This window comes from Gallus gallus, chromosome 1 (assembly GCF_016699485.2).
Source record: "Gallus gallus isolate bGalGal1 chromosome 1, bGalGal1.mat.broiler.GRCg7b, whole genome shotgun sequence".
NCBI lineage: Eukaryota > Metazoa > Chordata > Aves > Galliformes > Phasianidae > Gallus > Gallus gallus.
In genome coordinates, this window is record NC_052532.1 from 25,984,119 (window position 1) to 26,000,373 (window position 16,255).

Below are 16,255 nucleotides of genomic sequence, written 5' to 3' on the forward strand. Positions count from 1 at the left end.
TACTATAGCTATAATTTCAATAAATTTTACATTAACACCATTTATTTTAATGTCAGAGAAGTGAAACGAACTTTTGATGTCCCAAGAAAAGGGCATAGTACAAAATATAATGAAAGCTTCTTGGAATTAAATTCTTTTCTTGATCTTCCTGAAGCTAGGGAATTGCAGTAGCAAAAAACCATCATGGCTCACTGCAACTTTGACATCAACTGCAGTCTGTACAGACAGATAATGTTCCATGCATGTTGCTGAGCTGGAGACCAGCATCAGCACTAGTTTGCAGCCCTCAGGCCCAGTCAGAAGACGACTGCTCCCATAGCAAGCACTGAGATGTTACCTCACGTGGCAACATGTTCACTTCTTGCCCAGAGCTTCATTTATTCTTTAAACCTTCTTCTGATGCGCATTATCTTGTTCCAGTATATTCTCCCAGTGAGGTCACTGTGGTGGTGAACAGCTGTGGCAGACAAAGCCCTTGTATAGGGCTGCTTGCTGAGATGACAGCTCATACATGGTGCAGAAGGGATGATTACTGAAAAGAGATACACGAAAGCATGTTAGGGCCAGAACAATTTTACTGAGCCTTCCATGAGCCCCTGATGCTAGCCAACCTGAAGGTCAGATGTCAAGAGGGTCCTCCAACCTAGAATACTCTGCACATCGCCTATGTGCCTCATGGATGTAGCAATAGACTACCGGGAATAAATATATATTTATTAAACCAAATACAAGAGGAAGCAATAAATAGAAAGATAAAATTAGAATAAGCCTGGCAAAGATGGCATTGAAGTAGGCAGAGATGGCAAATGATTTTTTTACAGAATGGTTAAAGAAAAGTAAGGGATACTATAGTATGCAGTAGCAGGTAACACAGTGATACGATTTATTTGCTTAATGGAGGCAGAGTTTGAGCACAGAAGTTTGGATAATGTGACAGCTTGCAATACTCAGTGCAGTCACTCCTATTTAGGAGAGTTTCCAAAGAGCAGTCCAGAATTTAGTCAATCAAATGTAGACTGTGTTTAACATTTGGCTTAGAATTTGAAGGATCCAAGCCAGACCTGCAACAGCAACCTCTCAGTGGCTTATCATTGTGGCTGTTACCTGCAGCATTTCTTGTCTCAATCAGCTCTTAATGCTTCTCTTGTAAGATTATAAAATAATTGCAAATGGCTCAGATTAGGAGGTGTGAATATCACTTAAAGCTCATTTCTATTTCATATGGTTTCCAGCATTCTCTGTAGGCAGCAGATGAGGGTCTGCAGAAAAATGGGAGCAGAGAAACAAACAATAATAACAAGCACTAATCAGAGTGTAATAGTCTTTTGAGTTGCACTTATGTTAAAAGGTAATCACTGATATTCACACAGCACTGAATAAGTAGCATTTCATATAGACTTCATAGTTCCAAAAAGAAAATAAAGCCTTTGATTTCCTAAAAGACATCAGCAACACAACATGAAGAAAAAACAGTTCTGAAGTTTCACTACTGGCTTGCAGGAGTTCTGCATTTTCTTGGCTGTTACATAAGATCCTGTGCAAGTGTGTAAAGTACCTTTTACACCAGTTCTACTTTAGCACTGTGGTTGAACACAAGTCTTCAGTTGTAATACTGTGGCAGATGGATGCCTGCTAAGTCAGCAGTACTGAGACTTGAGTGTGTCTGGACATAGGTGAAAGTGGTCACGTAGGTGACCAGGTAACTTAGATGGTGGAAACTCCTAATAAAAAGACTAGAAGCACCAACCTGATTTGACGGCAGAGGAGACAACGGTTTCACCACAAGAAATCTTGAGAGACAACACCAACATGAGCAGTTGCTACCCTTATCTCCCCTGTTGCAGTGGCAGTGAGGACATGCAGGTTCCAGATAGGAGTGTTGCCACTGCCATGACCATCACATGTGAGGCTGTGGCCTGATAGAGCTTTCAAAATGGAGATGCAGTCAGAGACCAAGGTCTGTGGATCTAAACTCCAGTTCTTCTACAGCCTCATCTGTTGTGCTTTTAAAATACAGTAGTAATATTATCTTCACCAGTGTGTGCAAACATTCATTTCCAGCATTCATGAAGTACTTCATAATCCCTGAAGAAAGGATGTTGTTGAATAAGAGGTTTGGTTTTTTTAATTTCTATATCAAATACAGAGAAAAAGATTATATTATTCTGAGTACTGTTAAGATTGCCTCAAAAAACTGAGATGTCTAAATAAAACATGAATAACATAAACCTCAAGACTAGTTCCAAATACAGATAAACTGCAGTTTTCATAATACAACTAAAACAGAAAGCAAACAAGGTTTCAAATCCCTACTTTATACATTTTTTTATATATACACACTGAAATGATATATATATACACTACAGGTATGTAGGAATAATGCATACATCCAAGCTACCCTGAAAGCTTTATATCAGCTAGAAAAACAAATCATATCTTCAATATGATACCAAATACTTGTATTTCTCACAGACTTATCTATTTATTTGATTAAAATACAAAATATATCTGGAGTTTAAAATACAATTGTGAGTGCCTGGAAGAGAAAAATATCTAGTAAATTATTTATCATATTACATCATATAATCTTTGCATTCATAAATACAGTAATCATGAAATGTGGACATTAAAATCAACAATATAGTAATGTGAAAAAGCAGAATGGTAGTTTTTACATGATAATAACCTTAGTGATGTGAGATTCTTTATATACACAAATATGATCTTTAAAATGGCCTCTATCAGCTTAAAAAATGGACAATATCATGAAACTTGTTAAAGCCAAGGTGAACTGTGGCACTACATCCAAATGCAGAAAAAGACAATCACATTTTTCGACATTTCTATAGCTGATGGCATTGAAATGTCAGCAAAGCTCAAAGCAAAAGTACACAATAAATTTGATATTACACCACATGTTTGATTAAGCCCAAGGGTGAAATTGTAACCTGCAATTTTATTCTGAGTCAGTAGATTTCTGACACATTTTGATTCTTAACAATGGGAAACTCAGTGTTAAGGCTTCACAAAATTCAGTAGGACTGTCATTGTTTTACTCACTCTTCTAGAAATCGGTCTTTACAAGCCCAGTGGACACAAATACAGTTTAAAATGTTATTAGTGTGAAATCTGTTCCCAAGGAATGGTTCAAATAACACAGACTATTTGACTATACTCAACACAGAGACTATTAATAAATTGCAAAAGTGCAATGAAACACTACAGTTTTCATCCAAAATGAGCATTTCTATTTTCTACTCCCATTTTTCGATACATTAGAATTAGTTGTAAACACATAGTTGAAGTTGTTTGGGTTTAAAATGCAATTGCGTCATCTATAAAAACATCCAGGCATTACTGACCATTCTTTCTTACTTATTTTTAAAAATGCATTTAGTCTCATTTTAAAGCGGAGGATAATTTCACTAACAGCTAAAGGAAAAACAACTCTGCCTCACAATGAAGACACGGAGAAGCAGTATCAGTTATTGTGACAGGTATCAGAGAAGAAACACTTGACTATAGATGAAAGAAATACAAATGGTGAAATGCACTCTGGTTTATGACCATGGAGTATGGTAATTAACTGACACGTACTGAAACACTTTTTAAGAAATAGCCTATTCAAAAGTCAGGCATTGTTTTTGTTGTTTCTAATTTTTATCACACTGCGGGATCACTCAGAAGTGATGCTGTCAAAGCGGCAGTCAAGGACTGAAGTAATTGGAACTGCTGGGTGAAAAGACAAGCTCCGTACAGGAATTTCCTGCCACTCCGGTGACTGTGACAGAAAAGCTCTGAAATGCCGATAGAGATTTAGAATGATGAAGAGCTGCTGCAGTTACTGAGAAATCTTGGAAGTTTGATTTTGTTTTATTTGTTGAAATCTTACCAAAGAAGGCTTGAAGCCTGAGACTTGTAAAATGTGACTCCAGGATGACCTCTGACAGTTGGGGTTGCTGTGGATGTTATGCTTCTACTTATCTGTGAATATTGTCAGCTCCTTTGTTTCATTTCCGAAAACAAAAGCTCAACGTTTTTCCCACTGTTTGTCATTATTTAGAAACTATGAGGTTAATTCCTTTATTCCGAGACCTCCTAATTTTCTTGATATTATTTGTTGGGGCTGTATTTTGTACCATTCTTGATTATTATCCCTGAATTTCACTCCTTATCCTTCAGTCCTAAACAAGCCTACATCCATGTAACAAACTTCAAATTAAATTATTGCAGTGTTGAACTTAATTACCCTGCTGCTCAGTGGGATCTGGAACACCATGATAGGCACACAGCCTCCTGCTGCCTTGAAACCACCAAATAAAAAGGCTTGTGAGGGTAGGACCCACAGAACCAGGGAAATGGCACAAAATAAAAAATGTCAATCAGGATATCTATCAGCACTTCCAGGTAGGGAGCAGGACACTGATGATTGTTTCCCTGTTTAAATTATCAGATGTGAACCCTCTTCTGTTTCTAAAAGCTTTACAGAGGGTAAGGGAAATCTGAAGTTATCTACGTGATAAGATGTAGAGGTAAAAAGATGACTTTGTAATGTCTTGAAGTGTTTAATTGTTGGCTTGTTGATACCACCAGGACCATGGTTGTGACCTACAGGAAGGTGTGTCAGGTCCCTTATAGGTAACTCCTTGGACACCCACAGCACTACAGCAATGTCTTGGAAGATCTCAATTCTGACCTGCAAACATTAGGTGCCTGCAAGTTATTTGAAGCGAATGGGCCTTCACATAATTTCATGTAAGTGGATCTAAATTCAGTAATAGAACTTAATGGTTTATCTGAAGAGCATCTTCTGTAAGGATTAAAACTTAGACTGATGAAAAATCCATTGGTTTTGAAAGAGTGTTAGCTAGGCATTCTTAGCTATAAAACCAATACCCAGAATAAGTGCTAAAGCATTTTTATTTTGTATATAATTTTTCAAGATAGCTACAAAACATTGCACGAAGCAGACAAAATGAAAGCAATAATCTTCAAAGCCTAATACCACATCCTTTTCCTTCCTGGCAGGAGTACAAAAATGCAAGCTAAACGAAGATAACTTCTTGCTGAATGAAACAGCTTTCACAGAGACTGGATCTAAACTGCTTTCCCTCCTTCTGCTAAAGTCTTTTAAAAAACAGGAATAAACTAATCTGAGGGAAACGGGTGGGGGAAAGACTCCAGCAAACCGAATATATAAAGAAATGCATTACATGGAAAATGTATACTTATTATTATATACAAACACAAAGTTTTTACATAACTGCTTTCTAAGAATTATTGTAGTTGAATACTCCCAAATGGACAGTTCACTTCAAAGTTGTAAATGCAGCTATTTACAACTGATAAAGATAATTGCCAAATACATAATGGCTCTCACTTTGTCTTAACTGTAAAATACAGAACTCCGCAAAAATATACACTTTTCACAAAGCAGTAGCAAAACGAACTTACAGATCCCTAAAATATTTTTCTTCTCATTTCTCTTATTTCTTTTGTCCTGTTCACAAAACGTTTTTCCTACACTATTTCTCTTTTCTAGTCCTACTTCTAGATATGATACCATATTTCCATTACCTTATAACAAGAAATTATGGTAAGATGGACAAATTATTTACCTAAAAAGAAAATATGGTTACAGAGATCCATGCAATCTACGCTCACTACCATCTATCACATCGTCATACCACCACACCTACAGAAAAAGAAACAAAAAACATATTTATTAAAAATGTTTTTTCCTAAATTCAGAGTGCAGTAGATATTGAGAAGATGTGAACTGAAGAGTCAGTATACAATTACCTCCAGGATCTTTTCACTATGGCAGTGTACAGCTACTTCTCAAAAGGGCAAAGAAACAGCTGAGGATGGAACACATCTAATACCAGTCTGATTACACACTTCAAGCTAATAGACAGGGCCTAGGAATAATCTCCCAAATTTACTATTGCTTTCTTGGAGACCCATGTCATCATTCTCACCAATGTTCCCCAAATGACTCTGTTTTGTCCTGAGTTTTTTCTCCTGAAACCACTTAGAGATATCCCTTCCTAATCTTGGATGTGTTACTGATAACAGGAACAATGTAGAAGTCTTATTTTGAGCTAATTGGATATTTTCATGTAGTTTTTATTTGTGTGCATATTGTAAGCTTTCCTTTTGTCTTTGTCCAGTCTGACAGGTTACCTGGACATAAATAATGCCATGATCAGTATAGACTTTCTACTTTTGGCCTGCTGGAGCTGCTTTTTGGAGAGAAAGAGTCATGAGACGTCCTGATACTCTTAGTAAGGTAAATCCTCTTAGACCAGTGGAAGAACAATAGACAGTTTTCTATTGCATTCATATAATGTAAGTTATTAAAAATGCTCTAAGGCATGCAAGTACCAGGAGAAGTGCCAACTTAAGGGAATATCCTTTATTTTATGCCTATTTAAAATATGTTCAAGAACATTAAAGTTGAATAGCCAGTGTCTCAGAGAGGATTCACATATTAGGGTACACCAACTGAAAGACTACCCAAATTTCATGTATATTTTTATGTCCTTGGCCTCTTGAACATGCATTGTTTTTCACTTCTCAGAACATCACCTGGTCTATGCGGAGCCTTTAGACCACCAACAAAAAAAATTGCTTGCCAGTTAAAAGGCAAGCTATGGAACAAGAATGCTGATCAATTCTGTCTTCCAGAACAGGTTGACCTGCACTCTACAGTTTCTCTTAGATAATAAAGCTAACCATATATATCTGTCACATTCGTTCTGAAATGCATTATGCTTACATATAAGTCTTGGCTCTTCCCTACCAGAAATCAGTATTTTACTCTTTCTGCTAGATCCTAATTAGATTTCATCTAGAGGTCCATGCAGTTTTACCAAAGCAAGAAGTTTATTTTCATTCACAACTCTGATTTTATGTGGAGAACTATCAAATGTGACAAGGCTGTCACTGGTGTGATTAGCATATGAAATCTGTTTCTTCAATTCAAATGTTCAGATGTATGTTCTCCTACTGTTTCTCATCCTCTTTGACCATAAGAGCTTTGGACCACCCAAAAATCTTACCCGAATTTTAAAAGAAAGCTGGAGCTTTAGATGTTCTTTCATTTCTCTAAATAACATTCCTTGCTTTTCTTATCTTCCTCAGGGAAGAGGAAATTCAAATCCAGGTAATGCTTTCCTTTGTGAAGGAGTATGTACAGAGGGACAAAAATTTCAGCAGAGAATGCACATGCACTTTCCAAACAGAAGTAATGAAATAATTTTATTAGATTTTATCTGAATCATCCTTGCGCTGAGCATAGACTCAAAGCCAAAAGGGGAATCTTTAGAGAGACACAGCTCTCATTAATTTGGTGATTTTAATTAATGTGCATCATCAAGTATCATTATCACTTAATAGGTTGATGCTATGGTTCCATAATCAGACATCTCAGATCCACAACAAGCCAGTGACCATAGCTACACCTATGTCATTTCTGAAAGCAGGCAGCTCTACCAGATGCCATAGATCTTTATGTGGCTGTATAGATCACACAGCTGGAAACTGAGAAAAGCCTTTAAAATATCCTACTGTACATTTTCTCCAGATAAAAGGGAAATGAAATATTCATACAATATAAGGCTTCCTAGGCTGGAAATAGAGTTTCTCTTGCCAAAGGAAGCAAGCACCTTCTATAGAGTATTTTGCTTGCCAGAAATATGGAATAAGCATTACCTGACTTCTTAAATTCACCCTTTTATTTGATTTCTTACCAGACTGAAGTGAAATGTGAACTATAGCTTTAAGGCCTCTCCCAGACTTAATAAGGTCCAGGTGTACTTGAAGCAGTTAATTGCTTCTGAAGGGAGCTAAGAGAATATTGTTCCAAGAGCCTGTTATTTCTGAAAAGACACTAAGTTCAGGGTTTGCTGCCTCACTGAGTTCCTATGGTGAAAGTTATTCATGTGCAGGAACTATCAGGCTTGAAAGAAAGAGCTTTTATGGAGAACCTCTTTGTGGAAGGATGAATGCACTGAAGATTCTCTGCAGAAGGCTATTTGAATTACATGCATCTTAAACAGTAGATGTTGAACTAAACCCCTCTGAATTTTATGGAAATGGTCCGAATGTGCAAAACTAGGCTCATGATCCAGGTTTCTTCCTAATAGAGGGGGCTAAATTCTGCTCTCAGTTAAGGCTCCTCTCCAATTCCATTAACAATAATCTCTAGATGGCTCCTTTGAGAACTGAGCTAAAATCTCTTGGGGTAACTAACTTTCTTTTGAGAAGAATCAAACCATCTTAAATAGTAATTCTGCATTTCTATCATGTTTTGACAGAGTTTCTATTCTTCCAATACTTTTTTTTTTTCAATAAAAATGCATAATTATTATTTATGGTAAAGAATAATAACAAAATATACACAAAGGAAAAATCTCCAAGACCAGTTCCTTCTTTACTAATGCTACACATTACCACCTCCTGAAAACCTGAAACATACTACAGCCAGTAGATATCTACTTAATTATGCTCCTGCCATTTTATGTGACTATCCCCTTATAAGTGTTTGTGCATGTTTGTGTCTGGGGGGAAAGGGTTAACATAAAGCAATAACTACTGCAAGTGCTTCTGTCCAGGGACACAAATTTTAATGAAATCACACTGAATTATAAAAAATACATATCATATTGATTTGTAAGAAGAGCTACCTTGTGACTGAGATGCTATACTACAGTTTCTAAGGTGCAAGATAAGTTCTTTCATTTTCCATTGTGACCAAGGATAAGTCATCTAATTTTTCAGTCTAATCTTGCTCTTGGAAGAAACTTACCTACTGGAACTAAAATTTTCCAAAAAATTCAATCTGCATGGGAAATTTCAGAACAGATGTTTCAGGCTTGGCAAAATTACAAGCAAAGAAAACAGGCTCTTACTTTGGGAAGCATGAAGCAATTATAATAATATAAATATATTTATAATTATAAAAACAAGGTGTTGGTTTTTTTTTACATCCCACATGCATATCCTTACACTACTGTCTTTATTTTTCTGCACTCAATTCCTTACTCATAATTTCAAGATCCTTAATGTTTTCAGAAGACATGAAAGTGTCATCTTCAAATACAGCATAACTCAAGTACTGTAATATTTGTGTCATTTTCTTCTTACTTATACTTTCTAAAGACCTTTTCCAGACATGAGGTGAAAAATTTCATTGAGACAGTATCTCCATATCTAGCTGCACTTCAACTCAATTTCTTCACACTTCTTGTCATCCTAAACTTAAACATTTCTGTCTAATAATATAGCTGTGTTTCTGAGTTATTATATATATGGTCCTTCTACACCTTTCTTTTCCACAACTTTCAACACTACTTGAATTTCCATCAAGTCAGAAATCTGTTCATAATTCCAGGAACGTATACACAATCTCTTGTTTTTTCTGGCACTCTTTCTTGGGAGTTATTCATTGTTTGCAGGTGATTGGTGGCTAAGACATTATTTCTAAATCCAGCCTACTCTTGAGTATGATTAGAGTGTCATTAAATATTTTTTAATGTACATAAACCACTGGCTATAAAACCAAACCATCTGGCTTTTCTATGTGCTGGTGGTTGGTAATAGAGTAAAAGAATACATTCAACCCATTTTGTTCTTAACACAACAGTAACAATCCAAAAGAAACCCAGATTCTTAGTTTTATATTTTTCTTTCTTTCTTTCTTTCTTCTTCTTTTTTTTTTTTTTTTTTTTTGCCAGAAAAGGAGCATTTTAATGCTGCTGAATATTATTTTTAAATCATTATTATTATGCCATCTAAGTATAGCTCCATCTTGGAAGGCCTCAACATCAAGATTTCAGACTCTGTAGTATCACAAGTTTACAGCATAAACTACTCAAGTGATATTACAGTTAAGAATCTGGAAAACTGAATTTCCAGTAAATTCCTAAAAAGTTTCATTCTTTGTTTATTTAGTTTTACAGTTAGTGATGTGTGAATATGTTCAAGATGTAGGCGCAATGTGTTGAAAAGGAGTGTGCGAATTGGGTAGTACGCACTGGGACATCACAGCAAAGCAGCCATGCCATTATAAGTGCCCTACCTAAGAGCACTAAACATGGAGTGAGCACCTAAAATCACCTTACTCCCGTACCCTCAAAGAATTCAATTTAAATGTAGTATCATGGGGGCCTCAGCTACCTGAGATACCACTTTCCTTTTTGTTGTTTTGAAAATTATGGAAAATTATTTCAGTGCTTCCTTCAAAATAGTTATAAAGGAGTCATTTAATAACACATATTATACAAGAAGAGGAAAAGAGAAACAGAATGGAAAAGGAAAAGGGAAAAAAGAGAAAGAGAAAACACACACACACACAAAAAAGTCCTCCCACTTCTTTATCATATCACAAAGAGCCATTTCACATGACAATTTGCTTTCTTCAGATCTAAAATAAAAATCTGGTCTTCTTATGTTTCCTGTAAACTCATCTATTTGGACTATTTCAGACCAAGGCAGCATGCCAGTTTGAAGAAGTAAAGAACTTCCTTGGAAAACACCAAGTACCAAATCTCTTGTTCATATGAAAAACCCTTACTTTGAATGTACTTCCAATTGCCATTTTTGACATTGCATCTCACAGACAGATAAATTCCTCACAAATAAGCAGTTTTCAAATTGTTTAAGGTTGCATAACCCCAAATGTTAAATTCTACCCAAAACTGAATAGGAACCAGAAAACATTTTATCTCCTGTTTTACCTCACAACTTGATTTAAACTTCATCTCCGTGCAGAGATTCTGCAGTGCTCCAAAGCTGAGTCGATGAAAGTATGGATTTCAGTAATGTCTGAAACAAAACAAGACATGTTGCCATTTCAGGAACTCAACAACATGGACAACCGTCCTGGCACTTTTAATTTAATTGACAAGTATTGCGCCCTTTCTAGAGTCCTAATAGCCTCACATTATGACAGTAGGTTGAAGTCTTAGGATGCGACAGCTCTGTCCTCGTCATAGGATTTCTTAGTATCTCTAAAATTATGCCATCTCAAATTAGTCATGAAGCCATGAATGTGCCACCCAGGAGAATTTTTTTTTTAGATAGTCGTCTTGTTTTAGTAAGATATTTTAAGCCCTCCAGCAAATTATTCAAAATCTCATTGCCTTTCCATTCTGCCGAGGCTGTATTTAAATGCAAGCAACTGAACTGAGGCAAAACGGTGTGCCCAGTGGAGTCAGGCTATGACTTCTTGCAACAGCACTGACCAGACATGTTACAGGAATTTTACAATATAATGTTTGAAAAGCACGTTACTATTCAACCTGCTCTGTCAATGCTCGAATCCCGCTGAACAGTGTCTGCTCCAATCATGGATCTTTTTTCTACATGTCCTCTATTGGTGAACAGCAAGAAAATGAACACTGTCTGTAATGCTAATGCTATTGCACACATAATAAAGGACAGCTTGTTTGCTAAGTTGGATGGCATAACAGCCTTTGCATGGTGCATGAGGCAGGCTCGGAAAGTCATTTACAGTTGTGAAATTTGTGATGTTCTCACTTCTCTCCATGAAAGAGGCTAATAATACTTTGGGACTACCAATGGGTTAAGAGGGCTAAGCATGGAAATCTAACCTCAAACAAAACAACAGTATTTTGGGGTAAGGTAGTTCAAAGACAAATGTCTTAGCATTGGTTAAGTGTCATTCTACTCTCCTTCCATTCCAGGGCACACATAATAGAAATAAGGACTATGTACCTAAACATACATGGAAATCAAAAAGTCATGCTTTCAAACAAGCAACATAAACCTTTCTTCCTTAACAGAAATCAGATATTAAAATCCAGTGCAGAAAGGGTGATTCAGTACTAGTATTTTTTGCCATTTTATTGACATAGAAGTTACACTGAAAATAAACATCTTCTGGTTCCAAATTTGGCTGTTGACCAGTTTACAGGTCTGACTACTAACTGTCTATCCTAATACCAGTTCTGTAGTTATCTAATTAGGTAGAGCTGGGAAACACACATCAGACATTCACATCCACATCTGTATGTGACAGACAGAACTTCTGATAGTCAGTGAAGCACACGGAAAGTGGCTGATTAAATTCTTCCATCTGAATTTGTAGGCTGAAAATCTGATCTCAAGTTTTTCCACTCTTTCTAAAATCTGACAGTTCGACATCCACCTCCCCAACTTCAACTGATTCTTAATGTGATTTAGAATGACATGAGGCTGCATTTTTACTCGGTGAAATGTGCACTGTAATTTGTTCTAAATGTTAAAGCAGGAAGATTAGTTAGATTTCTATATTAATAACCACTCAAAACTAAGCAAAAAATCAGTGACTTCTACCTGTTTAGACTTACGTAAAACATGGAAGGATTTTCTTCCCATAATAAAAGCATTATAATTAATCTTTCTTTCAACAAAAGTTAAATTAATAAGCATAATTAATACACATCAGCTTTCATATGTCTTGTTATGCGAATGTACACCCCTATCCTCTTATTGTTTTTGTTGGGGAAAAACGAGGAATCTTTTAAGAGGATTAATACATGCAATGTGCTTTTAAATGATAATAGAAAAACGACACAACATTTGAAACATTTCTGAGCAGAAAGCACTTAATAAAATCTATTAGCAGTAGTAACAAAATATTCAAAAAGTCAATTTGTAAAGCATTTACTTATATTTCCTATGTGCAAATCATTTTGTATGGACTACAAGGATCAGAGAGTGAAGTGTCAGCAAATAACTTCTGAAATACAAGATACCCTTGTAGTTAAATATTTCATTTCTGCATGAGTGGTCGTGAACATCTATGGATTTACCAGCCTTTTGTAGCCTATATAGCAGGATAATATGAGAATACCTTCTACAAGTGAAATTGAATTTTAAGATATTCAGATAAAGTGGGTCAGAATAGTATGGAATTATCAACAAACTTAAAACACTTCATGTCAATTTTTATTACATTCAGTAGAACAGAGCTCTCAAAAATGATATAATCTAACCTTTTCAATAATAAAAAAAGAATACTCCTTCTTTAAAAATCTGATCTCACAAGTATTTTTCTTTAGGGAAATACAGCTCATCTCAGAAATATCCCTCTCTTCCTTTCACTGTCATTTATCATTGAATTCAACTGAATCTCTTTCACTGAGACTTTATAATTTCATCTTTAATACCCCCCACTAATCTCCCTCATGGTGGCCTTCAGCCAACAAATGTTCTTTACATTACAATACCCTCATTTATTCAATTCCCAAGAAACAGATCTGTGAAAGGGTTAACCATTTGATTGTCAAAAGCTTTGGGTTCTGCTGAGCTACTAAATTTCACGTGCACTTATTACCTAGGTTAGGTTCAAGCCATTGCTGGGCTGGCACAGCATTTGCCTAACAGGAATAGACCCCTGTGGGGAAAACTAGACAATTAGATGATACCCTGCACACCTAGCATTTACTCAGCCTAACCCATACTGGTATAAACTGAAAGGTAAACCATCTTTCCCTGATTACTCACTGCGAGTGCCAGATCCACAATAAGGGGCTGCAGCTAAATCTAAATCAGAAGAATTAAATTAGTTTACCAGCTTCCAGCTCCTGCTGCCCCTCTGTGCAATACCTGTATGACTGCACTTTGTTGAAGGGGGTAGGGAGGAATCATTTCCAGCTTAAGTGGGCAATATGAAAATACTTTATTTTTCATCTCTTATGTGATCAGAAAGAAATTACCCACCAAAAACATGAATGCAATAGCAAGGGGTCTGAAGTGACTGCAAGAATGTATTTGTCTCCTACTCGGACTCCAAACTTAGTACTAAGTACAGTTATGAGGTGAAACTTAGAGGTCTTTCTATCAAATGCCCTGCATTTCAAATAAATAATTAAGCATTTTTTGGAACAAGTACATGAATATAGGTTTCCTGTGTCCCAGGACAATGCCCTTCCTTCCTTCTCACCCCCCCCTTCACCTTCTCCCTTACCCTTTCTCCTAATTCACATGTAGTTATTCAAGAAAGCCTTTAATAGCCTTAACAGGAAATAATGAGGAAGCTCTAACTCCTTTTTGAGAAACCTAGTGATTTGGACATTCCCACATCAGATGCAGAGAATTTAGCTTCAGATTCCTGTTTCAAGTTAAACTAATTGCAGCATCTTAAGAGGTCCTGCCCTGTATATTGAGACACACCAGGTCAGTATCTCCTTCCAGCTGTTTTCTGCTACAGCATCCAATTTCTGCAAGGTCCAAAAACACTTCTGAGGTTTGAACCTGTGCCTTGGACTTAAGCGAGGAGTTTTGTTGGCATTTGGGCAGGTGGTAAATGTCTGGCTACAAGAGCATCAGCACCCCCACCCCACTCACTGTCTGAATCGTAGGCATTTACACAGTCAGGAAACAGCTTGCTAGGCCCGAGGTTCCACACAGTGCAAAATATCTCTGTATGAAGAGGATTGAAGTAGGTAGGTGCCTGACTCTCCCTATTTCTTTCATCCAAAGACAGGTCTTCATAATTGGCCACCCACAGCCAAACGAAAAAAAAAAAAATGGGTGTTCCTTTTATCATCATGAAGAAACAGGCAGAAAAATGTTCTTAACCCCCTTGCAAAGTCTCTTTACTGAGTTTCTGATGGTCTTGTCACTTTGAAATAGAAAAAAAGCATCCTGTGGTTTATTTGCCAGCCTGTGTCATGGTATTATGAAAACCTGAGTACGCTGCCTAATTTTACTAGATCGGAAGAAATGATCCAGTCACTTGGAAACACAAGGGATAAAGTTCAGGCATTATAACATTCCGTTCTGTGAGAATATCCCATCCATTCATTCAGTGAAAATGAAGCAAAGAAAATGGAGGAAAGGGATAAAATTTATTTTCTCATACCAAAGAGGCTGGGTGAATTCTGGGCAGAAAGAAAACTGCTACTTGTGATGCCAAATGGCAGATAAAGGTTGTTTGATTGCATGAAAGAGGGACTAACAGCTTTTCCAATCTTAAAAATGGTCCTATTAGAGACAAATGAAGGAGTTCTAATCATCATTGAAACAACTCTTTTTGATTAATTCAGACAGAAGCATCATTTAAGATATAGGAGACAATCAACCATGTTCAGATTTGAAGAGAGCATCTAACTGACATAGCACAAAACAAAAGAAAGACGTTCAAATAATTTTATTTATGAAATACCCCTTATACAATTCACATTCATATGAAGCAACAGCATAATAATAATTAATATTTAGGCCAAGATGGGTAAGAATTAATATATTTATCATATAGGTAGTGAGTTAATTAATATGGAGGGGAGGAAAATGATCTACTTTAGATCACACAGAAAGCTGATGAAAATAGTAGGAAGGAGCACCAGATGTCCTGTTTCTGAAATCTCTGCTATAACCATTAGATCAGTAATTCCCAGTTTGGCAGCCCGTATGATCTTCTAGTGCACTTCATGCCAGTATATATTAAAAAGCAAAAAGCAAAGCCAACAGCAAAATGTTGCCTGCAGCACATTACTTGCTTACTATTTGGCCTATAAATAGAGCCAATTAGAGGCCACTGACTGAACTGCCTAATTCTGCTTTACATGCCTTCTGTGTAGAGTTGGATTTTGCCCGGTCCTTAAGCCTGCCTTTGTTGACTTGCAGGAGGAAAAGAAAAGGCAGAAAAGACGGTGCCAGCAGTGACACAGGGAAGGCAGGTAGTGTTTGCCAGGGCTGTAGCAGAGGCAGGGAGGGAGGGACCTCAGCAGAGGGGTGCCCGTGCTCTGCAGCACGCAGGAACAGCAGCACCCACAAGCTGTGCTTTCCACACAGCCCCCAGAAGCCTCTGCCCCCGGTCCAGCAAGAGGGGACTGGTACTTTAACCCAGACAAAACTACTCACAGATTGTCAAATACTCACTGAGTTATACTGAGGTAAGCAAGATTGACCGTGGCGTGCTTTAAATATTATTTCATATCAACTTACATTTTTCAGCCTGGACTACCTGGGCTGATCCAGCAATACTGATGCTTCTAGTTTACTGCAGTGCCACCACATTAACACTGTTAAACATACACTGCAAGCTTTTCTTTACAACCGCTTCTTCAAAACTGATTGGTGTAGATACCACAGAACTATTAATCAAAATTAACTGCAAGTGACCAGAGTTAAAGTAATGTAAAAAAGGTTCTCTTTTAAGATATTCATTGAGCATTCTCAATAGGTGAAATGCTCACACCTCATAGTAACTTTATTTTGTAGATTTCTGTCTCTCCTAGCA